Source organism: Canis lupus, chromosome 5, assembly GCF_048164855.1.
Source record: "Canis lupus baileyi chromosome 5, mCanLup2.hap1, whole genome shotgun sequence".
NCBI classification, from domain to species: Eukaryota; Metazoa; Chordata; class Mammalia; order Carnivora; family Canidae; genus Canis; species Canis lupus.
Genome location: NC_132842.1, coordinates 79311633 through 79336731, shown reverse-complemented (window position 1 = coordinate 79336731; position 25099 = coordinate 79311633). Strand labels below are relative to the sequence as shown.

The window sequence follows — 25099 nt, the reverse complement described above, 5'->3', positions numbered from 1 at the left end:
TGCTAATCACGAGTACAATAAAACGACCCATGGTTTTTTATAAAATAATGGAGGTTGTCTGTGAAATCTCCGCTAATGCCTAATTTAACCCGACTTGTAGGAGATCCCCCATCACAGTCTTTTCCCCTCAATACTGTAAGCTCCTTGAGAGCAGGGACCACATATATCATGGTCATAGACCTTGATGGCTCGGTACTAGGATGCGGAGCTTGATGGCACAAGGCCGTGGACCTTGATGGCTCGGCAGAAGGCCACGGACCTTGATGACACAAGGTCAAGGACCTTGATGGCCCAGCACAAGGTCGCAGACCTTGATGGCCCAGCACAAGGTTGCGGAGCTTGATGGCCCGGCACAAGGTTGAGCTTGATGGCTCGGCACAAGGCCATGGAGCTTGATGGCTCGGCACAAGGTCCCCGGACCTTGATGGCACAAGGTCGTGGACCTTGATAGCTCAGCACAAGGTCTTGTCCAACTCAGCTGTTGCACAAACACGTCCTAAACTACTAGAAAATAAATGTCATATGTCCACAGATGGAGCTCCCAGGCTTGGGAACGAAAGGAGGAAGGAACGAGAATGGCCAAGGGTGTTTTTTTCCCAATCACTGCTTCTTGTTCGTTTGCTTTTATCAACCAAGGGGCGAAGGAAGGAAAGCAGGAGCCAAGTGTTCCATGTCGGCATCAACAATTTTCAACCTCCCAAACCAAATTAGGAGATCGAAATCCACTCCCAACCTGCCAGGGAACGACTTAGAGCAGTGCAAATGGCCAGGTCGCTCCCCTCCCGGGGCAGGAGGGGTCAGGATGCACTGCGGAGTGGGGGGGGGGGGGGGGGGGGGGATCCTGAGGCCAGGAGACGGCAGCGCTTGAACTCCGTCTTTCTTAATAAAAACGAAAATGCGAGTTCCCACGAGCTCACATCTAGGACAGGAGCGCTTTCTCTTGCATGATCTCATCTGGTCTCCCCAGGACGATCTCAGGAGCAAGCTGCACTTAGCACAGTGCCTGGGGCGGGGGGGGGGGGGGTGTCCCCGAATGCACGAGGCCAGACAGGAGCAGGAGCCCACAGATGAGGAATCCAGGCTCAGACACCAAAAAAAGGAAGCTAAGGCGTCCCCGCAGCGCTCCCGGGAGGGCCGGGCTCAGTCTGCCGGGCTGCAGAATGGGCGCGCATGCGCAGCGCCGATTCTCTCTCCGAGGGGTCCGCTACGCGCGACACCCACGGCACTTCCGGTTCCACATCTTCCAGCGCTGCTCCGGGGTTTCCCCCTCGCGCTCCGCTCCCCACTCCGCCCCCGCCTCACCCCCACCCTCCGCGGCCCGTTCCGCCCCAGCCCGCCGCGTCCGCACGCCGGGAAGAAGGACCCCCGGACCCCGGGACCTCCCATCCCCCGGGCTCGCCCGCTATTCCAGGCCGGTGCGGACTGCGCCTGCGCAGGAGGCGCCTCCCTTCCCGTCCGGGTGGGAACTCGAGCCTTGCACTTCTGTTCCGGAACCAAACTCTCCGGCCGTGTCCTCTCTCTAACCCTCAGAGCAACCTCCTTAGCTCCTTGCGATGCAGATGCAGAGCCAGACTGCCCGGGTTCAAATGCCAACTTTACCACCTGCTACCTAGGTGATGTTAGGCCTCAGATTCCTCACCTATAAATGTGAATTTTAAATGTGTAAATCGCCTACACTGGAACCATGTCTGGCACACAGTAGGCATTATATAAATATGAATTGTTATTATCCCCAATTTTTTTACTGGACAAACAGGTTAGCAATTGCATTTTTGGCATTCACATTTCTATGATGATGAGACTGGCCCTCCTCTCTCATAATGACCAAGAAGTCTTCTCTCCTTTGCCTGAATATGTCACCACCCCTCCTAATCTGCTGACCGCAGGAATTGTTCCAAAGAAAGGGGTCTTAGGTGGTGCTTGCATATACAAGGAAGCCTAAAGTTTTCATGTATTAAGACACTGAAGTCAACTGTCACTCAACATTTGGCTAACGGTGACTGGTAATACTTCCTTCCTTTGTACAGATTTTTCAATAAGCATAAAAAGCCTTAGTTTGAGTTCTGAGTCTGTGGTCTTACTTTTCACAAAACTTGCAGTAAATTGCAAAAATGCATGCATCCCTGCATGCATTTCCCTTTGCAAAATGTGTTTGAGGGATGGAGTCTATTTCTCTACCCTGTGAATCTGGGCTGGCCTTGGGACATGCTTAACAAAAGGTAACAGAAGTCTCATCTCACTGTGGAAGTTCTGAGCCTGGACCTCAGAAACTGTGTAACTCCCACTCTCTTTCTTCCTCAATGCTAGGATGACCAATTATCCCGATTCTCTCAGGAGTTTCCTGTGATCTGGGATTTTCATTGCTAAAATCAAGATAATCCCAAGCAAAGCAGCATGGCTGATCACCCTACCTGCTGCCCTGAAGCTGCCATCATCCTTGAGGACAAGAAGTCCTGAGGGGAGAATGGCTCAGTCAACATCCAACACCACAAACATTTGGCTCTTCCAGTCCTAGACTACTTGCCAGATGATAGAAGCCACATGAGTTAATTCAGATGAGACCAGCAGAACCACCCAGCTGAACTTATCCCACATTTCTATCCTACATAATTGTGAGCAAATGCAATGGTGATTGTTTTAAGCCACATAGTCTTGGTTTATTACACAGCAACAAATAATTGATACAATACTCTAACCACTTAACTATAGGGCCTTAGCCTAAGGCCCCACATGTCCCAGCAAGGATAATAGGTGATTTAATCACCTCTTTTGCTTTGTCCATAGATACTTATTCTATGTACGAAAGCTTTGTCCCACTTTCTTACTGAACCAACAGATAATTAATACACTAGCTTCTGGGTTGTGCTTTTTGGAAGGCTCTTCAGCATGAACTATTTCAGCATCTGAACATGCTTTTTTTTTTTTTCCAAAAAAATTTCGTGTGCCTCTCCATCTGTGTCAGGCACAGTCCGTGACACTGAAGATACAGTCATGAGCAAGACAAAGTCCTTGCCCTCTGGTGGAAGAGACAGATGCCAAAACAATAATTCTGTAAATATAGCATCAGATAGTAAGAAATGCCACAAGGAAACAAAAAGCTCAGTATGAAAATAGAGAGTAACAGGTAAAGGAGAAAGACCTCCCATTTCAAACAACAGCGTTATAAATGAACTAATTACCAAGGAAGAAAAATTGTAGCCATTGTCCAAAGTTTAGGAGATGCCAGGGAGCTGTTCTTTCAGCACCTCTCCTCTTAGCTGAACTCCTTCCTTCATTGGGCATTTCCTGTGGTGTGGGATATTGCTCTGGCCAAGTAAGAGGAGACGAAGATAAGTAAACCATGGACCCTTTCCCCAAGAGAATTATACCTGGGAACATCACAAAAAATGCACAATACCATAGCATGTTAATTTTGCATGTGCCATACCAGAGCAGGGAAGTGTACAGATATCTGTTTCCTTGCCTGTGCTCTCCCACCACATCTGGTCACTTTTGCACCCTCCAGGAAATCCTGATTTCTTTTAGTTTCTTAAATGTTTGTGTCCTTCCCACTTAGGACCTTTGCTCATGCCTCAGCCTAGAATGCTCCTCTCCTCTTCCTTCATCCACTTACCTTAGCTTTCACTGAGATGCCATTTTTTAAAGGAATCTGGCCACAGACTGCCTAGATTGTCAATGTATCGTTAACTGTAAGCAACAATGCCATATAACAAATAGCCACAACAATCTTAGCAGCTTACATCGATGAGCGCTTACTGAACTCGCAAGGGTGCAGGTTAGCTAGATATCAGCTGACCTGGGTTGGGATTGGCTGGGATCAGCTCTGCTGATCTCATCTGGGCTCTCTCACTCACTTCTTTTTATAGCACATCCACTTCTTTAGTGACCAGCACACGTATATTTTTCTAATAGGGAGTGACCCACCCATGTCATGTCACATCTCTCCCTTCCTTTGCCCAATTACATATTTCCTGGAAGTCCCCCAGCATGAGGATCATGTTCATCACACCTACTATATCACTTAGAGCATGTGGTGTGTCTCCTTGAATGGTCTTTAAATTACCACTTGCTAGAAAAATGGATGGTATGATGCTGTGTACTTAGTAATCAGGATATTTAGTTCATGAAATGTTTTTCTGAAAACTCAGTGCTTGAGCATTGTTGGTAATTTTCCTCATATGCCTCACTGATGCATGGTGGGAGGAAGTTGAGCTTTCCAAACATAAGTTTACTTAGCCTTTAATGAGGCTGCCTCCAAAAGGCTGCCCATCCACATGAGTATTGGGGTTTGAGAATCCCACCTTGGTTTGGTGGGGCTTCAAGGCATCATAAACAGGAAGTTCAGTGGACTCTGTTTCAGTTTCTATAGGTTCCTGGGTAGGCCTGAAGTATGTGAGCATCTCTCATTCACCTTTAAGACTCAAAGGTCCTTTAGTCTAGACTCTGCTTAGCTAGAATGTCTCCCTTGGGGTGGCTCTGCTCCACTACCTCCCAACCTCCTGCTAGGAGGCATATTTTCAAGGTGATAGAGAGGCACAAAAATGTAAATTGGAACACACAAGACCTGTCATGTCTACACTTAGAATTGGCTCACTGTCATCTCTACTTCATCTCACTGGCCAAAGAAAGTCACATGGCCAAGTCAAAAGTCAACAGGATGAGTAGTGAGAGAAACTTCCAAAGTCACATGACAAGGTTGAAGCTATAAGGAGACACAAAGAACTGGGACCAATGGTGCAATCTGCCATAATCAGGTTCCCTCTCACATCTTTTCCAAACACCCTCAACTTCTTCATGGGGTTCAACACACTTAAAATCATGCTACAATGTATGCATTTATTTGTTTGCTGATTTATTTTCCCAGCAGGATAAACTCCACAAGGGTAAAGAACAGGTCAAGATTGTTCATTTCTGTTATCATGGTGTCTAATGCAGTGCTTGGCACATGGTAGGTACTCAGCAGGTATTTGTTGATTGAATGAATGTGAGTGGCAGAAACAATAGTGGGAAGTGTTCACAAGAGGGAGAAATAGTTTCTGAATGAGTTGAGCAAGGCAAGCTTCTTGAAGGAAGGTGTTGTGAGTTAATAATTAAGTGCATTTCTCTCTGGATCATTCCACTCTTTCTGACTGGTTCTAAAACAGTGATTGGACATCAAATTTATTCATTCAAAACAACAGAGGGTTTGCTATTCCCCCACCCCATCCCTTTGTGTATGGTGGTGAGGCCTTTGGGAGGGTCCAGAGGCATAGCCGAGAATGCCCTGGACTAGAGCCACAAAGCTCTAGGTTTTGGCACTAGGCTTCCCATTCACACACTCTCCATTTGCCCTTTGCCTTTAGCATCCTAATCCTACAACCCTCCTTCCTCCTGGTGAAAACACTGATTTTGTTAAAATTTCTGTATCAAAAATCTTCTAATGCTTCTCATAATATCTGAAGCCCGGGTATTATCCACAGAATCCTCAGAATGGCACTTTTGTCCCAGCATCAACCTCACTTCTTGACCTGTGCCCTACCTGTCACCTAGCAGGACTGTATTACCTAGCAGGACTGTATTACCTTCGATTTCTAGAAAAGACTAAGCCGATTTTCTGCCTGGAACTTGATTCACACCATCTCCTCTGCCTGGTAGCCCTGTCCTACTCTCCCTAAAACTCTCCTGCCCCCTCCAACACCTCCTAACTTGGCACACCCCTATCTGCCTTCCATTTATTACATCCTCTGGAAAGTCTTGCCTGAGATGTCTGTAAAACTGACCTCTCCCTCCTTCATCCCTGCCACTCAGACTTCTCTTAAGGCACAGGAAATACTGCTTGAGAGTCCTTATATGACACTGGTTAAGAGCATGGATTTCAAAACCTTACTACGCCACTTACTTATAGATGATAGCCCCTCCTTTATAATGTGTGAATTGAATAGGTTAAAAGCACTCCAAATATTGCTGGTGCAGAGATGAGTGATGGTGCAATGTAAGCCATTGTTTTCTTTTCTCTTCTTTTTCTCTTCTCAACATGCTTCCTCCCTTGCCTTGGCTGCTAAGAAGCTCTGACAAAGTGATAGTAATAGTCAAAACATCTCTGATTAATTCATTTGGAGAGCTTTTTGTCCAGTTATGGGGAGACAGACATTAAATCAATAATTGCACAACTAAGCAGTGAGTTCCAGCATTGATGGGTACTGTGAATAAAGAGTGTAGGTGCTATGCAAGCATAATTTGCAGAAATTAAGCTGTTTGAGGGGTAGTGTGACAGGCTGAATAATGACCTTCCAAAGATATCTACCACCTAATCTCCAGCACCTGTAAATACAGCATCTTCCCTGGCAAAAGAGACTTTGCAGATGTGATTAAATGAAGGATATTGAGCCAGATTATTCTGGATTAGCCAAGAGTGCCTAATGGAATCATTAGGATGGGTGGCCTCTAGAAGCTGGAGAAGACAAAGAAATGGGATTCTCCCCTCTAGAACTTCTAGAAGAAACAGCGCCACCTTGATTTTAGCTTGGTGAGGTCTGTTTTGGAGTACTGACCTCCAGAACTGTTAGATAATAAATTTGTGTTGTGTTAAGCCACCGAGCTTGTGGTCATTTGTTATAGCAGTCATAAGAAACTAATAGAGGTGATCAACTTAGCCCTTAGCCCATTTTTGGAAGAAAGGGAAGAAGGGAGAGAGGAAGGGAGGAGGGAAGGGAAGAGTTTAAGCCAAGGGGGGTGGGGCCAGTTAAAGGAGATGGTTCCTAGGGTCTACTGCAACCTATCAGCCTCTGACGCTGTTTGTGGGAAGCAGTGGAGGTCAGGACTTAACTAAAGAGGCACCTAGCCACCATGCTATTGCTTGCACTGCTCTATTGCAAATCACGTTTAGCCTTCATTTTAAAGCACTCAAAATCAAACCCACTGCTGGCCCCAGAGCTCTTGCAAACATATGGAATGGAGATCCCCGTGGACATATTGAAGACATTTTAAATGTAAATTAATAGTTTAACATGAGCCTGGCTGTAGTACAGTAATCCTCTGTGCCACAGAGAAGACAGATATGGGGGAAGCTATGACAGTTTGGTGGGAATGCCCAGTCATCTCTATACAGACAGGAAGCATGTCTATGTCTTGCACTGCCCGGTGGTGATTAAGACAGGATGGAGCCAGGCTGAACTTTGTTGCCAGGCAGGCCAGCGAAGGAGAGGGTAAAGCCCAAATGCAGATATGAGTGCTATATGACAGAATGTCCTAGAAAATGGCCCACCCAAATGAGGCTTGCTTAATCTCATTTTAAAATTAAAACCCCAAATTCTCTTGCTTTCTGCAGCAACAAGAGTTGCTCTCTGGATGAAAACCACTCCTGGCTTGTTGTTTGCCCCATTTCTTCTGCCAGGACTATGTCTGTTGTGAGTTCCTCCTCTTCAATTAAGGTAGTAGCAGCAAGTGCACAGCACACTCAAATTTGGGATGAGTTTAATAAAAGCGCCATTTGTGAGATGTGGGCAGGGCATGGGGCAGCATGAGGGAGAGTGCAGGATGGTGGGGCTGGTGACCTTGGGGAGCCATTACTACACCCCCGGGCTGCCAGGACAGGGCAGGGAGCCGTCAGTAAGAACACAGAGAGAACATTCTGTGGAAGCAGAGTTGCCTGAATAAAAGCTGTGGTCTTTGGAGACCAGCCAGCTGGAAGTGAAGCTGCAGGGAGGGGGCCAGGGAAATAAGTACCCCTACCTTACTCTCTTCCTTCCCTTGCTAGTCAAGGCTCAAAGAATGGCAGAAGTCATGGATGCGATCCCTGTGGTCTGGCCTTCTGGGGCAGAGAGCAGGTGGAGAGTAGGTCTGGAGGGCCAAATGGAAAGTTCCAGCACAACACCCTCTTTCCCCATTGTTGTCTAGGCATTTCTTTTCTGTTTGCTAACTCCTGTAGAGAAATGGAGCAAATCCATGTTCACCCTCAGCTACTGCAGTCTTGGAATGACATGTCTAAACAATGTTCTTGATACTGAATTTTGTCACAGATCCCCCAAATGAGTCCTTGCATTGACTTTTACTTCTGTTTTATTGAAAACATGTTCTGAAGAGGGTAGCACAGTCTCGGTCCCTGCCCCCCCCCCACAGACTTGAGCCCCTAAACCTTTACTCTGCAGGCTTTTTGGTCTCCCCGATGTGAAGATTATCCTCCCCAATCTTTCTCAGGCATGATTCATCTTCTGCAAGTTTGGTGTGCGTAAGATGCTTCAAAAATGCTCATTCATCAATACTCGGGAAGATTCCAAACAGAATGGGTGGTTAACATTTACTGAACACACATTAAGTGTCAGACTGTTGACCAGCTTAATCCTGACAAGAATTATGATGTCGGAGGATTATCTCAGCTTTCAGAGGAGGAAATGAGGCTCAGAGAAGGAAGCTGACCAAGGTCACATAGCCAGCAAATTAGCAGAACTAACTGACCAGAACCCTGGGATGCCTCACTCCAGTGTCTGTATCCTTCTCACTGTACCAGATGCTTTCCAAAGAAACAAATGACTCAAAAAAAGAGCTAATAGGTGAAATAAGATGCTCAGAGTAACAATAATGCCAGACACATATTGAATATTTACCATCTGCCTGGGCACTGTGATTTATATGAACTATCGCATTAAATCCTCAAATCCACCCTAACTAGCTCTGTGCTCTTGTTATTTCCACCTTGAAGTTGGGCCTTGAGTCTTCGAGGAGTTAAATGATTGTTCTGAATAAGTCATATGCTCACAATCCAAACCCCAGGCGGTTTGACTCTGGAGGTTAAGCTCTTCATGAGAATTAAAATTTCAGAGAATCAATTAAGATGAGCAAGAATTGAGGAGGGGGTGAAGAAGAAAGACCCTCCCACCCCATCACCCCTCACCTCATGTGTGGAAGCTGCAACCAGCACAGATTACCCTCCAGCATAGGATAATGTGGCTGCTTTTCACGGAGTTAAGAGTGGCAGGAGCAAGCATAGCAAGAACTGTTCAGGGAAACTTACAGAAAGAACCTACTTCCTCAATGTTCACAAAGACAAGAAGAGACTTACTCTAACTCAGGTTTCTCATCCTCAGCACTACTGACATTTTGGGTGGGATAATTTTTTTGCTGTGGAATGGTGTCCTGCGTGCTGAAGAATGTTGAGCATCATCCCTGGTCTCTCCCCTCTGGGGGCCAATGGTAGCCCACTTGCCCAGGGTGACAACCAAAAATGTCTCCAGCCCTTTAAGATGCCACCTGGGGAGGAAAATCCCCCCTCCTCCATTGGAGAACCACTGCTCTAGCTTAGAGTGAAGGTGAAGAGTAGGAGAGAGACTCAAGTATAAACTCTTTACTTGGAATACCCAGAAGTAAAACCTCTAAATGAAGGGCTGACCTCCAGAAACAATGCAGAACCCAAGACAAGGAAAGGCATCAAGATGACCTCGTGGCTTGGTGGAAGGGGTGCAGTGACAGGCAGGTGTGTCACTTATTACTATGCAACAGTGGACAAATTGCTTCGCCTTGCAGAGTTCTGGTCTCCCAGGCTATGAAAGGAACATAAAAATACCCACTGCATGGGGTTGTTTCAGGGATCAGATGATGCATCTAGTGTTCCTCATGTGATCGGGGTTCATGAAGTTAGTTTCTCTTTTCTCTTGTTTCTAAGACCAGCAAAGCCAAGTTCTGCAGCTAGGCCATGTGACTGCTATCCAACTTCCTGCTACATCTCACTCTGATGAAGTCCTTTCTCGCCCTCCAAACAGCTGGCCAAGGATGACTCACCACCACAGGAGAGCCATATTACAGAGAATGAAGGGGGAGGGGCATTGCAGGCAGGAAAAAAAAAAAAAAAAAAAAAAGGCTGTGCACCGAGGGAAGGGCATAAAGAAATTATGAACTACAGAATATGCAGCAATGGCAAGTTACCTGGGGGGCTCTAAAAGCCTCCAGAGTACAATAATCCCAACCGCTCAGGCTGAAAGAGTTTGGAACCAGACTTTGAATGTCCAGGCTTTTACTGTTTGTCTACCAAACTCCTACTCATCCTCAAGACCTGTCTCAAAGAGCAAAAATATAGAGCTAGTCATGTGTGGGTCTGAAGCATTCAGAATAGAATGGTCCCAAGAGCTAGAACTAACAGGAAGTTTGAGACCAGCTTTTGAAAGCCTAAGCCCCCACTCTATTTACATGGTAAACTATTGTCTCACTGTCATCTATCTCAAATGTCAAAATGTCATCTTTGTGATACCAACCCAGCTCCCCCAGGTAGTGTGCATACTCCATCCCTACTTTACTGTGCTTCCACCACTCTTCTAACAATATATCCGTTGTACCATAGAAGGTTGTTTTTGTGTCAGGCTCGCCTACCAGGCAGTATGCCCCATGGTGGGAAGGGACCATATGTTGTACATCTTCATACTCTGCATGCCCAGCACAGAGCCTATGTGACAGATATTGTTAGTGGCCTATTCAATATCCATCCCTCCCATCTTCCTTTCTAACAGAATCCCTACTGGGCAATACGTTTAATTAAAAATAGTCACCTCCCCAGGCTCCTCTGAAGCTTAGGTGCCATGTGACCTGGCTTGGACCAATGAGATGCAAGCTGAGTTCCAGAGTGTGGGCTTCTAGAAGAAGCTTTCCTGATTAAGGGTCAGACCCACCTGGCTCTTTGCGTTTAAGGGTCAGACCCACCTGGCTCTTTGCGTTTGGCCCCTCTTACCCTCACGCTCTCATCCTCATCTTCCTGCCAGTAACCTTAGACTACGCATGTCAAGGTGATGTGGCCATCTTGTGACCATGAGGATGAAAAATCACACTGGGGATGGCTAAGCAGACCTCTGGAAGAATCCTGAGTCCTTAAGGAGTTTCCTCAAACATCTGTGAGCTCTTGAGATTTTCCTTTTCTGGACTAGTTGTCAGATATAAAAATCAAACCCCAGTATGATTAATCTACTGAATGGGCTTCTGGTACATGCAGCCATATGCAATTGAGCCTAAATGTTGTAACTGGATGTATAAACAATGGTTAGTGAATTCTGATGATCATTTGAATGGCCAGATCTCCACCTGGCTCAGTTCAGGCCACTTGGCCTCCACTGGACCCATAACCATGCATAAGGGATGCACAACTGTGATGGAATCCTTAAGACTTTTCTTATTGGGCTAAAAATTCTCAGAAGTTCCCAGTATCCTTAATATGGCAAGGACCCCAAGGCTTTCTCCTTCTGGGGCGCCACTTTTCTTAAAAGAGGCTAATTTTGGAGACCATTCCCCACTAGTTGATATAAATTTGGGGGCAAGTGTCAGACTGTGGCGTGAGTATAAGTATTGACTTTGGGATTATTTTGATCATTCATCTTTTCTTTCTTTCAACACCTACTGAGCAGCTGGTCTGCCAGGCAGTAGGCACTATGCTGAGAACTGGGGATATGGGGAGGGGGTTGACCAAGAACAGCCCCGCTGACAGTCTAGTGGGAGAGACAAAGCCTCCTTGAACAACAGCACTGATGAATACTTAATGATAACAGGAGATAAGTAACATATAGAGAAGATGGAGCATAATACAAGGATCTGTTCTAGCCTGTCTTGGTTTTCAGGGAAGGTTTCCTGGAGGAGGTGGAATTTAGGCTAACATTGACAGGTGACCTGTGTTCAAATATCCCTCTGTCATTTACTAGCTAATGTACCCTGGAAAAATCATTTAACTCTTCTAGGCCTCTGTTCTTACAAGTGAAATGTAGGATTCATAATACTTTCCACTCATATTTGTGAGGCTTAAATGAAATAATATTCATGGTGTCTGGGTCATAGGAAGCACCTGTTAGGCAGCTGCTTTTAGGATTTTGTTTTGGTCCAAGCTCTGAGGCTGTTGCCACCTGGGATCAGTGTGCTGGGCATCCGTGCTCAGTATGGGGCGGATGCTGGTGATCCCCACCAGTTCAAGCCTGTGAGGACTCTGATCAGGAAATCATGTGCTGAGTGAGGATGAAAACAAAGGCTCAGGACAAGGTGAAGGGTAATTAAGTCCCCAGGGCTGACTCCCGCAAGGTCTCCATTTCTAATCTCCTCCACCTCCGCCCCTTCCATGGGGTTGCTGGTTACCTCAAAGCTTGGATGATGCCAGCCTGGTGGGAGAGGGTAGTGGAGACCACCCCCGTGATACCCTGTGGAGATTTGGAGATGGTAGCTGTGAGGGGCTTCAGAGAACGGGATCAGCTCCTACCTCTGGCATCACTTCTGTCCTCCTACCTAGAGGATCGTGGGGCAGAGAAACTCAGGGAAGACAACTTCCCTTCCTTGAGCCTCAACACCCACATCTGCAAATAGTTTATTAGATGAAATCTGTGCTTCTCAAACTATACTTCATGTTAGAATCATCTGGGGGAGATTTAAAAAACCCAGAACCCAGCTGCGCCCCAAACCAACTCAGAACTCCTGGGTAGGACCCAGGCACCAGCATTTTTCAGACTCCCCAGGTGATTCCAATGTGCAGGCAGGGTTGAACTCAGGCTAGGCAGGCCCTAAGGGTCCTTCCAGTTCTGAAGTCAGATGCTACTTCTAGCTGTGTGACCTGATTGAAAGTCTCTGTGCCCCCATATCCTTATCAGTAAAGAAAGGGCGTTAATAGCACACCCCTCATCGAGGTGTCATGAGGATTAAAAGGATTCATTTCTATGCAGTGCCGATAACAGCGATGGGCACCATGGAAAGCCTCCAACAGTGGTAGCTGGAGCTGTTCTGGCTCTTATTGTGACCATGAAGAAGGAGGAGAAAGAGGAAGAGGAAGGGACTCTGTATGAGCCCTTTAACCTCCGTCCGTTCTCCCCACCGTGCCCATGACTCTCACAACAATGAAAGGAGGACACATTCAACTCTCAGGTCTTGGGGAGGCCAGGAGGCAGGGGCATGGCATTTGAGAGTGCCCCATTGACAGAAGAAAGGATGGATGAGCACAGCCAATCAACGGGGGCCTGGTGTTGCACTGCCTAGCATCTTTGGAGAACTGCTGGATGACTAGACATTACTTAGTCCTAACTTATTTAATCAATGAAGGCTCTGAGGCACAGAAAGGCTAAGTAATTCACTCAAGGTCACACAGGCTTGGGCCTAATCAGGCCTCAAATCCAGGATTGGTTTTTTTGTTTTTTATTAACTTCAGTCTAGAAGTCGTTAAAAAGAAAATAAAAACACTCTGCAGCCTCCTCTCAGAGGACAAAATCCATCAGCATTAATCAGTCCTCTTGCTTTGGCAGGAATTCCTTATCTCTTCCTTCTAAGCAGACACTGTGCCTACAGCTGAAAGAGCAATCGTGATAATTAATAATAATATTTTGCACTTAGAATTTTCCCCTGGCAGCAGCTGCTCTGAAAGCATCCACTCATTCAGCCACACGGTATCAGCCAATCAATCAGTCCCCAGGAGCTCGTGGCGCATCTGCTGCCAGCCTCTTGGCCTGTGCTGGGTGCTTGGAGGGACCCAGCAGCATAAGAAACAGTTCCAAAGCTCCAAGAGCTGGGGGAGGAAAAATAAACTCTGACAGGAGGTTGTCACTGACAGAGGCGCCAGGCCTTTGTAACATCAGCTTCTGTGCATGGTAATGAAAGTCACATACCACTGTAGGAGCTTCTGTTTGATTTACCATGCCTGGAACAGTGCCTCAAGTTCATTGGCCAAAGGTAACTAGCGTTCATTCAAGAATAATGCCAGATAGCACCCACTACACCAAGAAGATTAAATGATCTAAAGCATGTGAAGCTCTTAGAAGACCACACAAGAGAAAGCACCCCATAAACACTAGCCATTGTTGGTGCAACTCTCTGTATCAGCAAGAGTCCCACTCAGGAAACAGATGGAATGCTCAAAAGGTTTACCAGGAAGAGAATGCAATAAGGAGACTGTTTATGAGGCGTAGGCAGGATTAAGGAAAGCTATAAAGGATGGTGAAGCACCCAAGGGACAGAATACCCAATAGCAGAATGCTCTTACTATTCCAGATCTTGAGGGACAAGAGAAGAGGTCATGGATGAAGGAGCTCCGCGGGGGGCTGTGGTACAGAGAAAAGCAGCCACTGACACACTCACAACCGGAGTGTGGAGGATAGAGACCTCATTTCTCTTTCTTCTTCCTTTCTAGTCCCCTCTTGGTACCTCTGGCTTGGAAGCTAGAGGCTAAGAGCAGCTGACTGGTGGGTGTGGAGTGGTCAGCCTCTGGGGACACAGAGCAGGTCAAAGAAGAGCAGATAAGAACCCAAGAAGAGGCAGGAGAAGTGAGGAGAGAACAATTAGAGATTGACCAGAAGTAAACATGAGACCAATAGTTCAATATGGTGGCAATGGTTTGGCATGACAATGTTTTCATGCCACTAGTCCTAAATCGTTGTTCTAGAATTCTGGCAAGGACCTTGAGCTGAAAACTTTAACATTTTGAAAATGTAGATCCTTTGAAATGGAAAGTAATGCAAATTTACCCCCAAACTTGGGTTTAGGAGTAGCCAAGGAGGGATACTGATAAAGCTCTTCTCACATTTATGTGGGCCTCTCTTGTGGCCCTGGTCCCTCTTCTGTGGGAAAGAGGGCCTTCGGTCTGGACTTCCATTCCCCTTGCTCTGTCTTGGCCTTTGGAGCCAGACAGCCTATCTTTGGCTCTCAGCTACCCACGCTCAGTGGTCATGTGCATTTTTCCTGGTCACTTAGCCCCATCTGAAAATGAAGATAATGACCCTTCCTTCCTCATAGGACTATTCTCAGAAATAAATGCCATAATACACATACAGCACTCAGCATAATGTCTGGCACCTAACAGGTGTTCAATAAATATTGGCTTTTATTACAACAAGAGACTGCTAGCTCTTTGAAGTCAGAGGTCAGGACTGTTCGACTCTGAACCTCAGTATCAAGAATGGTGCCTCACATATACCTCGTAACAATCATTGCATAAAATACGACAATATTCCTATTTTCCACCATGAGGAACTTGAGATTCACAGAAGTTACTTGAGTTGCTCAGGGTCACAGACGTACTAAGAACCAGAGCCAGGATTAAACCCAGGTGATCTGACTACAAAGGTGCATCATCTACACCAGTGGTTCTCAAATTTTAGCAAGCATTAGGGTCACCTCGGGCTAGTTAAGACTTTCCCCAAGTTTCTGATTCAGCAGATCTGGGATGGGGCCCAAGAATTTGTATTAGTAATAAGTTACCTGGTAACAGGGATGCTGCTGATCTAGGGGCCCCTCTTTGAGAACCACTGGTCTATATTCTCAGCCTCCCGGTCAGTGTTCATCTCCACTGTGAATACTCCTCTGATTTCTTCAACCTCCTGTGAACAGTTTGCACAATTCCAGTTCCACACTGAACCCATGACCCTATCTCACTTTCAAGATGAGATCTAGAATGTTGTCTGAGCTTGCCGAAAGGAATGGAAGCACCCTGTGGGTGGGGACCCTGTACCTCATTGTCTTTTACTCCCACTTACCATCTTTCCCTCCCTTCTCCACCCTCAGCCCTCGGGGCATTCCTGTCTGTGCTCACACAAATGTACACGTGTAGGTCTTTCTCATTTTTTTAAACAAAAATAAGTTCATATTATATAATTACTTATCCCTCCCCCATATCTCTCTGTTTTTTTCTCTCTCCCCAATCTTTTAATTTTACCCTTCTAGAAGAACATCCCCCCCACACACACACACACTCCTGATGAATCTTCCAGAAGCAACACTCTAGATGCCACTCACTCTCTCCAATCCCCTTATAGGCCTGTCCCACTGAGTGACCTACCTCATTGGTGGGTCCGGGATAAGGAACTTGGCAACAGAAGACCAGAATCTTCCTCCCCACTCTCTCCGTGGGGAGCCAGGTTCTGCTTGGTTCTCACAGTCCCTGCCATGGCCCAAAGCTGCCTACACCCCAGGAGGAAGGGCCAGTCTGCCTGTTCCGGTGTAACATAAGGCAGCCCACCCTCCCGCACACAGAGGCATGTTCTCCAATAACAGCTTTATCTTTGGTAAAGGCAATGTTTTGAGGACCCATCTGCCTTTCTCTCATTCTCATTTCTCGTTGGTTCAGAACGTGGGTAGGGAAACAAGCGTATTGTTTATTAGCTCCTCTTGATGTGCAGCACTTATGATATATCTTGGACCTAAAGACCTGGCTCATTTTAACAGCTGATTCTGTTAGGATGCCTCTGATTGCAAACAACAGACGGTGCAACTAGAGGTAGCTTGAACAATAAGGGGGCCGTTACCTCATATGGTAAGAATTCTGTAGGCAGATCTTTTTGCCAATCTCCTGATCGGGGATTCATTCCCTTCCTCAAACTGCAGCCCAGCTCTAGGTCACTTTTCCCTGTTGTTACATATTCCATAATGGCAGGAGGATGGGAGGAGTTAGACCATTGGGTCCCAATGTCTATGGTGCTATCTCCAGTCATTGGGTCCTTGGGTAAGTGACCCAAACTCTTTGACCCTCAGTCTCATCCTCTGTGAAATGAGGATAATGTGCTCTTCCTTCCAAGAGTTCAGTGGGGATAGAATTAAAGCATAGAGAATGCCTCACACAATAAGACTCAATGCCTGGTCATTTCTGCCCCATTTTCTCCCCTATAACCTTCTCAGGGGATAAAAAAGACCGAAATCAGTACTTAGAAACTCTTCGAGTTAGGCCTTAACTTAGTTTTGTGTGTACACATGTGCATGTGCTTTTAACCAGGTCCCAGGCAGTGGGGAAGAGACCCCTCTTGAACCAGTTATCCATCCTCCTACCTATTTCCCCTTGGGACGAGGGATTTTTTGGGTTTAAAAGTACAATTCCTAGGTGCAAAAAGCATTTTTCTTCCTCAAGGCTATCTGCCAACACACTCAGAATAGATACACTGTATTTCTTCACTAGGGCTGCCAGAACAAAGTGCCACAAGCAGAGCAGTTTAAACAACGGAAATGTATTGTCTCACTGCTCCGGGAGAGAAGTCCAAGATCAAGGTGTCCCCAAGGCCATGCTCCCTAGAGGGCCTTAGGGAAAGATCAGTTCCAGGCCCTCCTCCCAGTGTCTGGTGGCTCCTTGGCTGGTAGAGGTGTGACTTTCCTTTTCACAAGGCATTCTCCCAATGCATGGCTTTGTGTTTACATCTCCCCCCACCCCTTTTTCAAAAGATTTTATTTATTTACTCATGAGAGACAAAGAGAGAGAGGCAGAGGCAGAGACACAGACAGAGGGAGAAGCAGCGTCCCTGCGGGGAGCCTGATGCAGGACTAGATCCCAGGACTCCGGGATCAAGCCCTGAGCCAAAGGCAGACATTCAACCACTGAGCCACCCACATGCTCCTAAATCTTCCCTTTTTCTAAGGACACCATATCATATGGCATTAGAGGGCCACTCAACTCCAGCATGATCTCTTCTTGTATCAGGAATGACCCCATTTCCAATGAAAGTCCAATTTTGAGATGCTAGGTTATGACATCAACCTATAATTAGGGTAAGGGGCCCAATTCAATCCATAACCTACCCTACCTACCCTATGCTTCAACAACAGTATCCCCCAAACACATCCCATTCTTTCCTTGCTCTGTGATTTTGTGCATGACCCGAGATGCCCCTTCCCTTCCATCTCTTCAAAGTCCCACCCATCCTTGAAGGCCCTACTCAAACTACCTCTTCCATGCAGCCTTCCTTCAACCCTCTGGTCAGAAACAGTCCCTCCTTTCTCTGTCCTCTCATACCTTCTCACAACGGTGCTTTTCAAAGTCTAAGCCCCACAGTTGATTAGGGTGTGTGTTCAGATCCCAGGTCAGTCACTTTCTGGTGGGGTGATCTCACATCTCCCTACTCCAGTGTGGTCAGGACCAGAAGCATCTGCATCACCCAGGGGCCTGTTAGAAAAGTGGTGGAATCTCAGGCTCCACTCCAGACCTGAACAATCTGGAATAGGACAACATTGTCAGCTGTTTTGCATGTACACGAAAGTGTGAGAAGCTCTGTTCTAGCACCAGGAACTTATCTGAACCTTAGTCCCCTCATCTGTAAGATGGGGATACAACAGTACGAGCCTCACACAGGGTTGTGGGGCAATGACTGAGACAACATGTGTACTGTGCTCAACACAGTGCCTAGAGCAGGATAATGGTGGTTACAATCTTTATTAATATTAGCATATGCTCTTAAAAAGCAAAGATCAAGATGCAAGAAAGTAATGCATGCAAAGTGGTTAGAATAACCAGGCTAAAGGACTCAGTAAGTGACAGCTATTGTTGCAAATCTTTATGACGCACCCTTGCTTTTCCTGCTCACTCACCTTGGGGCAGCACACTGCTCAGACACTGCTCATCAGCGTTCACTGACAGGAGGGCAATGGCTGAGTTCACAGGCCCATATGGACCCCATCAGTACTGATGCGTTCGCTCGTCATGCCAAGGCCCTCCGCCCAGGACGCTGTTCCTGAGCCAGCTGCCCCTCACCCCAGTCCCACTGTCATCCAAGGGCCCTGGACACACAGACACAGCGATTTCCTGTCTTCATTCACCTCCAGCAGGATCCACAGCAGGGAGCAGGGGGAGGGAGGGGAAAGAGGCCAGAGCGAGCAAGAGTAACAGTGAGAGATGGAGGGAGGGAGAGAAGGACCTGGAATTGTCACTGAGGGCCAAATTAGGTTGTAGAATGTAATTTTGGGACACAACACGCTGCGTTTCTGCTGGGAAGGGAAGGGACAGGACCTACTATGTGCTGGGAACCCTCTGGCACCTCTTGCATCCCTCATCTTATTGATGAGGAATAAGAGTCGTAATTTTTATTCCCATTTTGTAGGTAAGGAAACTGAGGCACACAGATTAAGGAACACAGACAGGTTCATGGCTGAGTGGAGGGTCTAAGGTCTAGAAAAGTTCTAGACCCCTGCCCTGAGACGGATGCGGGGAACAGGGAAAGGAAGACATACAACACTGATCCTGTTTCCCAATTTTGTTCACAGCAGAACAAAGCCTAGCACAGAGAAGAGGGTGGCTTTGAGCTGGGAGAAATCATGGAGAGGGTGCCATCCAGCCTTCCCACCGCCCCTCCGTCCCTCCCTCCCACAGATGGACAAATTGAGGCCTTGTATTAGCCATGGAAGGAAGCACGTATCTATAGAGCCCTGTACTGGGTGCCCTCCTGGGGTGTCTCATCTCGTCCCTTCAGCAGCTGCAGGAGCTCACCAGGCCATTCTGTTCCCTACCAGCTGCCACATCAAGTCTTTTTGGGAATTAAATGGGGTACAAATTTTCCAAAGTTTCCTCTAGCCCCCATTTTACAGATAAGGAAGCTGAGGCTGAAAGCAGGAGACTTACCAACGCCTCAGAGGCAAGGAATGGCAGAGCCAGGATTTGAACTCATCCCTGACTGAACCCATGGTTCCTACCTATGCCCAATTTGAAAGAAGGAATCAGCTCAGAGACACAAGGAGAACAGATGGGAGCTACCCTCCTCTGCCCCCAAAGCCACAGCATGGCTTGTCCCCGGGGGCAAGTGACAAGAGTTCGTCTCCCTAAGGCACAGCAGGCACCATCCTTATGGCATCAGGAGGTGGACAGAAGTCCAGTCCAGAAGGCCCTGTTCACTGGGTGCTTCAGACACCCCCTCACCATTGCCGGAGACAGAATATTCCACGGGGATCTCCAACTCTCTGACCCCAGTGGACCCAGATCCAGCCAGGCCTTGCTTCCCATTGTCCTAGCACTCTCAGCAGACTCGTGTCCGTAAGCACCATGCCCAAAGCTAATTGCCACATGCTTTTACCACCTGTCCTATTATTTAGTTAATACTTTTCTTGAAAGTGATTAACTTTTAACTTGGTGTCGTCCTGAAGAATAATAGGCACAAAATTGCCGTTATAGGATGCTCATTATTCATGTTGATGTTCATAGAAATAAACACACACTATTAAAGTGTGCTTATTTGTGTAGCAATTGAAATTACATAATGCTCCACCAGTGATAGATGTATCCATAAAACTCTGGATGTGTATCCAGAAAACTCTGACTGGTGTGCACATAATTAATTCCCCCAACAAACCTGTATGTGGTAGGGTTATTGTTTCTCTCAATTTGATGAATGAGGAAACTGACCCAAGGTCACACAGCCAGCAAATTGTGGAATCTGGGGTCCCTGGTAACTGATGCCCCTTCTTCCCATCGCCCTGAAAAAGTCACCCAATTCTCTCTTCACCGATACCCCCCTGGGTCCCCAGCAGTGGTTTTGGGTACACTGCTCTACCAGAGTGACCATCAGGAGGGCCGCCAGTGGCTGTGCCTTTGCTCAAAGCTCTAATTCCTTCCAGTATTTGCTGCTGCCATACAGGATCCAGAAACCTTCTCCCTATGGCAGTGTCCTCTGAGGCAACCCAGAATGGACAGACAAGAAATTCAGGGCAAGCTGAGAAGTCTGTCTCATCCTCATATAATCAGGATATCGCAAGGGAGAATGACAAGCAATGCCTCTAAACAAGGTCAACATCCCCCTCCCCACAGGGTTGTTGGACTCCCCTTTATGTAACTCCCTTTTCTGAGCCAGAGCTTCTTTATGCCACCATGGCAAATACCACCATGTCAGATTTCTGCATTCAAGACTGATGTTAGGGATCTTTGACTGCATGGAACAGAAATCCACACAGGCTTACTTACGCAAAAAAAAAAAAAAAAAAAAAAAAAAGAAAAGAAATTTATTGGGGAGATTTGGGAAAGCTTACAGATCAAAGGAAAAACTGAAACAAAACAAATCAGATCTCAAAACAAAACAAAAACAAGGGAGCAAGAATCCAAGCAGCAGGAGCTAAAGTATAAGCCTGGTCAGGGCCTTGTGAGTGAGTCATGTTGACCCCATCACTGTTTTCATATGACTTCCTTGTAGATCTGAGTTCCAGGAGAATCCTGAGTTCTGTGTTCACCTCTTGGCCAATGCCATCTGCCTCATGGTCTTTAGAGGATGCTAAGGGGTCTATCATCTTAACACTCCAGGCAATTCTAGGTCCCTATCAGAGCTGTCAAATGAGGGGGGTTCCAGCATGGATATTCTCAAAAACCTAGCTAGACTGCAGGAATGGGGAAAGGAGACTTTCCTGGGAGTGTCTTGGTCTCCAGGTGGCTCTACCTCCAGATAACTTTCAGGTCCCTTGGTGGTGACCAGAGGACCAGGGGAAATTCTGAAGTTTCCTACTCATTTATCCTCAAAGCCTCTGTGATGCTTGCTTTCAAAATTGGGCAGATGATCCCTTCCTCCTGTGCACCCTTCTGCAGACATGGCTTTGCCATTCCTCCCATCAAGAACCTATTTCTCCTGCCCCCTCAAATCTGAGCTATCCCTACGCCTTGCTGGATATGGTGCTATGTGATTTCCCCATCTAAATCCTCAGAAGTCTTGCAGCTTTTGTTTTGTATCCAGTACTTGGCACTTAGGAGATGCCACCTGTTATGGATTGAATTGTGCCCCCCTCAAAATATGTAGGTTGAAGGCCTAACCCCCATTGTGACTATGTTTGGAGATAGGGCCTTCAAGGAAATAATTAAGGCTAAATCATAAGGGTGGGGCCCTAAATCAATAGGACTACTATCCTTATAAGAGGAAAAGCCATATGAGGACACTGCTGCCAGGCAGCCATTTGCAAGCAGAGAGGTCTCACCAGAAACCAACCTGTGGGTACCTTGATCTTCCAGTTTCCAGAATTGTGAGAAAATACATTTCTGTGGTTTAAACTACCCAGACTTGGGTGTTCTGCTATGGCAGCCCCCGCACTGCTCATTTGTTGGTGGGATATCTCAAGAGTTATCCCTGGTCCCATTTCCTCGTTCCACACTTCATTCCGGGTGGATCTATCCCAGGATTTCAATGCCACTTGTATGTTGACAACAACAAAATATATCTTGAATCTGCCTACTTCTCTCCAGTCGCATTGTCATCACCTTAATTCAAGCCAACCTCATCTTTTGCTAAGTATATTAGCCAGCTATTGCCATGATAATGCTGTATAACAAACGACCTCCCCATCTCAGTGGTTGGCCACAACACCCATTTTTCTTGATGACAGGCTTATGAGTCATTTGGGACAGTACTTGCTCAGGCTACAGGTCAGGTTCTGGTCTTCTCTATAGGTCTCCTCATTTCCCAGTGAACAGCAGCTTCCCAGGGCAGATTCTCATGGCAGGTAGCAGATGCATAAGAGTGTAAGCCAAACCTTGCAAGTAAAAGCCCCTGCTTGTGTTATACTCTATTGAAAAAGACATGCAGTTAAGCCCAAAGATAAGGAGGCAGAAAAATATTACTTCTCTCACAAAAGGGAAACCACCTAAGGGCCAGGAAGGGAAGAGGAATTGAAGGCAAATGATACAAACTACCACACCTGGGCTACTATGATAGCCTCTGTAATGGGCGTCCTCCCAAAACCTCTGGAAGAGATATCTTCTTAAAAAAAAAACACACACACACACACACCATTCTGATCAAGTTGCTCTTCTGTTTGAAATCCATTGATGGCTTCCCATTGCTCATAGGATGAAGTCCAGATTCTTCCTGTTGCCTGCAATGTGTGCAGTGTGATCTAGCACCCTCCTACCTTTTGTACCATTCACCCAGACTCACTCTCCTCCAGCTACACTGGTCTTTTAACTCCTTGAACTCATCAGGACACTTGTCTGCTCTTGGCCTTTCTTTTATTTTATTTTTTGAGATTTATTTATTTGAGAGAGAGAAAGAGAGAAAGAGCACACGGGGGGAGGGGGGCAGAGGAAGAATCTTTCAAGCAGACTCACCACTGAGCGCAAGGCCCAGAGCCTCACCCAGGGCTCCATCTCACAATCCATGAGGTCATGATCTGAGCCAAAACCAAAAGTCAGACACTTAGCCAACTGAGCGAGCCAGGCACCCCATGCTCTTGGCCTTTCCACTTGTTTCCTGCACCTAGAAGCTCCCCTCTGTCTTCCCCCACCTGCCCTTCTGGAAACCCTTCCAGTTCTCCAATTCCCAATGGAAGTGCCATTTCTTCAGGGAGGTCATCTTTTCCCTCTTCCACCCTGTGACCTTTGATCTTCTCTTAGACATTTTCTAACTCCCTGTGATGGGCTGAGATTCAGGTACTGAAGTCCCAAACCCCAGCACTTCACAATGTGACTGTATTTGCCGAGAGGATCTTTAAAGACGAAACTGAGTTAAAATGAGGTTATTAGGGTGGGCCCTTCCCAATGATTGCTATTCTTATAAGAAGAGCAAATTAGGACAATCACACAGAGGGAAGACCACAGGAGGACACAGGGAGAAGATGGCCACATATCAGCCAAGGAGAGCCGTCAGAAGAAACCCACCCTGCCTGTATCTGAATCTTGGACTTCTAGCCTCCAGAACTGTGACAAAATAAATTTCTGTTGTTTGAGCCACCCAATCTGTGGAACTTTGTTATGGCAGCCCAAGCAAACTAACACACTCCCAGCATTTTCCTTCCCAGCATGAACCACAATGGTAGTGATGTGTTATTGTGTACTTTCTTGTGTGCCCATCTCTCCCACTAGACTGTGAGGTGTGCAACCATACAGGACCACATTGTCTTCTTATCCCAAGATCCACCCCCAGTGTCTATCTTGGTGCCTGACACATAGTAGGTGCTCAAAAGTTATTTGCATAAGTGAATAAACACACGAGTCTCATCTCAGGAGACAAAGCGGGGGTGGGTGCAGTGTGGGGTGGGAGACAGTCACACTACAGACCTACCTTATGGCTTCCCTGCCTCAGCTCTTCTGTTCCTAACACCCTCCAGACACAGAAGTGCTCAACTGTGAGACCTGCAATTTGATTTACTCCCTGGTGACATCATAGTCATCACCATGGCAACACCCAGCGATGCCTGTCTGCCAGACAAAGTCGCTTCCATCAGGAAAGGGCAAATGGACACCCAGGATTGGAAGAAGGCACAACGGCAGCCCCCACAGCCCCGCATGGGCAGCCAGGGCTCAGTGGGGCCGTCGCTGGTGTGCAGCAGTGTCTGTGTCCCTGCGGAGGGCAGCCAGGACTGCCTTCCCCGTCTGGGAAAGAGCTCTTTATCTTTGAGACAGGCCAGCCAGCCGGAAGCAAAAGTGTGTAGGTGGAGGCCAAGTATAGCACAGGCCCGTCTGGCTGGTTCACCTGGAGCATCTGCTCAGAGCCCCTCAGACACCTGGGCAAAGCTCTTGCTTCCCGTCTGTACATCATCTTTCCTTCCTGCCTTCTTACTTTCCCTCCTGCCTGCCATCCTCCCCACCCCTACCCCTACCCCCACCCCCATTTTTCTCTTTTCTTTCTTTCTTCTTTTTTGGGGCAAAATCTACTAAGAACCTGCTGCGTGTCGGGCCTTGTCTTAGATGAGAGTGTTTGCCGGTGTTCAAAGAGGTGTCTGCCTTATGAAGGAGTTAAGCCCCCATGCTTGCCCCTTCAGGGGTGCTCTGAGGCTGTGACTTGAGGGGAGGAGGCATCAAAGAGGAGAGATATATTGCTGGTATCATGAGTGAAATCTTGGGATGTATTTCTTACAGTAACCGTGGCAGTTGAGCGTAGTTGAAACACTACTACTAATCCTCCAAATATTTAGGGGGATCAAATGGGATTTTGAGGGCCAGTCTGAAGTCTAACCACAACCTCACCTAGGCAAATAGATTCCAGTTTCCAAACATTTAGACACTACCTTCTTATTAGCTGAGCACCCTATCTGGTGGTATCCCTGAGGCCCCCAGACCTCCTTAATCCTCACAAACAAAGGTATCAGAAATTTAGGAGACATCACAGTTTTGTCTAGTGCTTCCCTTACAGGCAGGGCTGCCTGGCTATGAAACAATTTGGTATGTAACAGTCAACACAGGCTTGCATCAGGGGGACCTGGGTCCCACCCAGCACTCCACTGTCTGGCTGTCTGATTTTGGGCAAGGTGCCCTCCCTCCACGAGCCTCTATGTTTTCAGCTGTAAAATGGGAATTGTCTCCTACACATTTCAGGATCATTGTGGGGAGTAGAGACAGGGCCTATGAAGAGCCTGGTATCCAGAAGGCACAGGATACATGCCAGCTGTTTCAATAGCTTCTTCAGGAAGGTAGAGCCTGTCCTACCGCCACCCCACTGGCAGAAGTGTCAACAGGAAGGGCGAGATA

General features: G+C 47.0%; 1 protein-coding gene across 11 annotated transcripts in view; it reads right to left on the bottom strand.

The window, feature by feature from the left end:
• The window catches only part of PLA2G2C (phospholipase A2 group IIC), a 91250-nt gene extending 67365 nt beyond the window's left edge, over nt 1–23885 (bottom strand). For 3 of the 11 annotated variants that reach the window (XR_012031807.1, XR_012031815.1, XR_012031808.1), the window contains exons 1-2: nt 23694–23819; nt 15175–15293 (exon numbers count right to left, since the gene is read on the bottom strand). The gene's annotated coding sequence lies outside the window, so the exon portion shown is untranslated. Of the gene's footprint in view, nt 1–3179; nt 3306–7710; nt 7901–13094; nt 13270–13960; nt 14182–15174; nt 15294–17689; nt 17840–23693 lie in introns of those variants that run through there. The other 8 variants (XR_012031817.1, XR_012031810.1, XR_012031816.1 and 5 more) reach the window with 8 other exon arrangements.
• Nucleotides 23886–25099: the final 1214 nt, after the last annotated feature.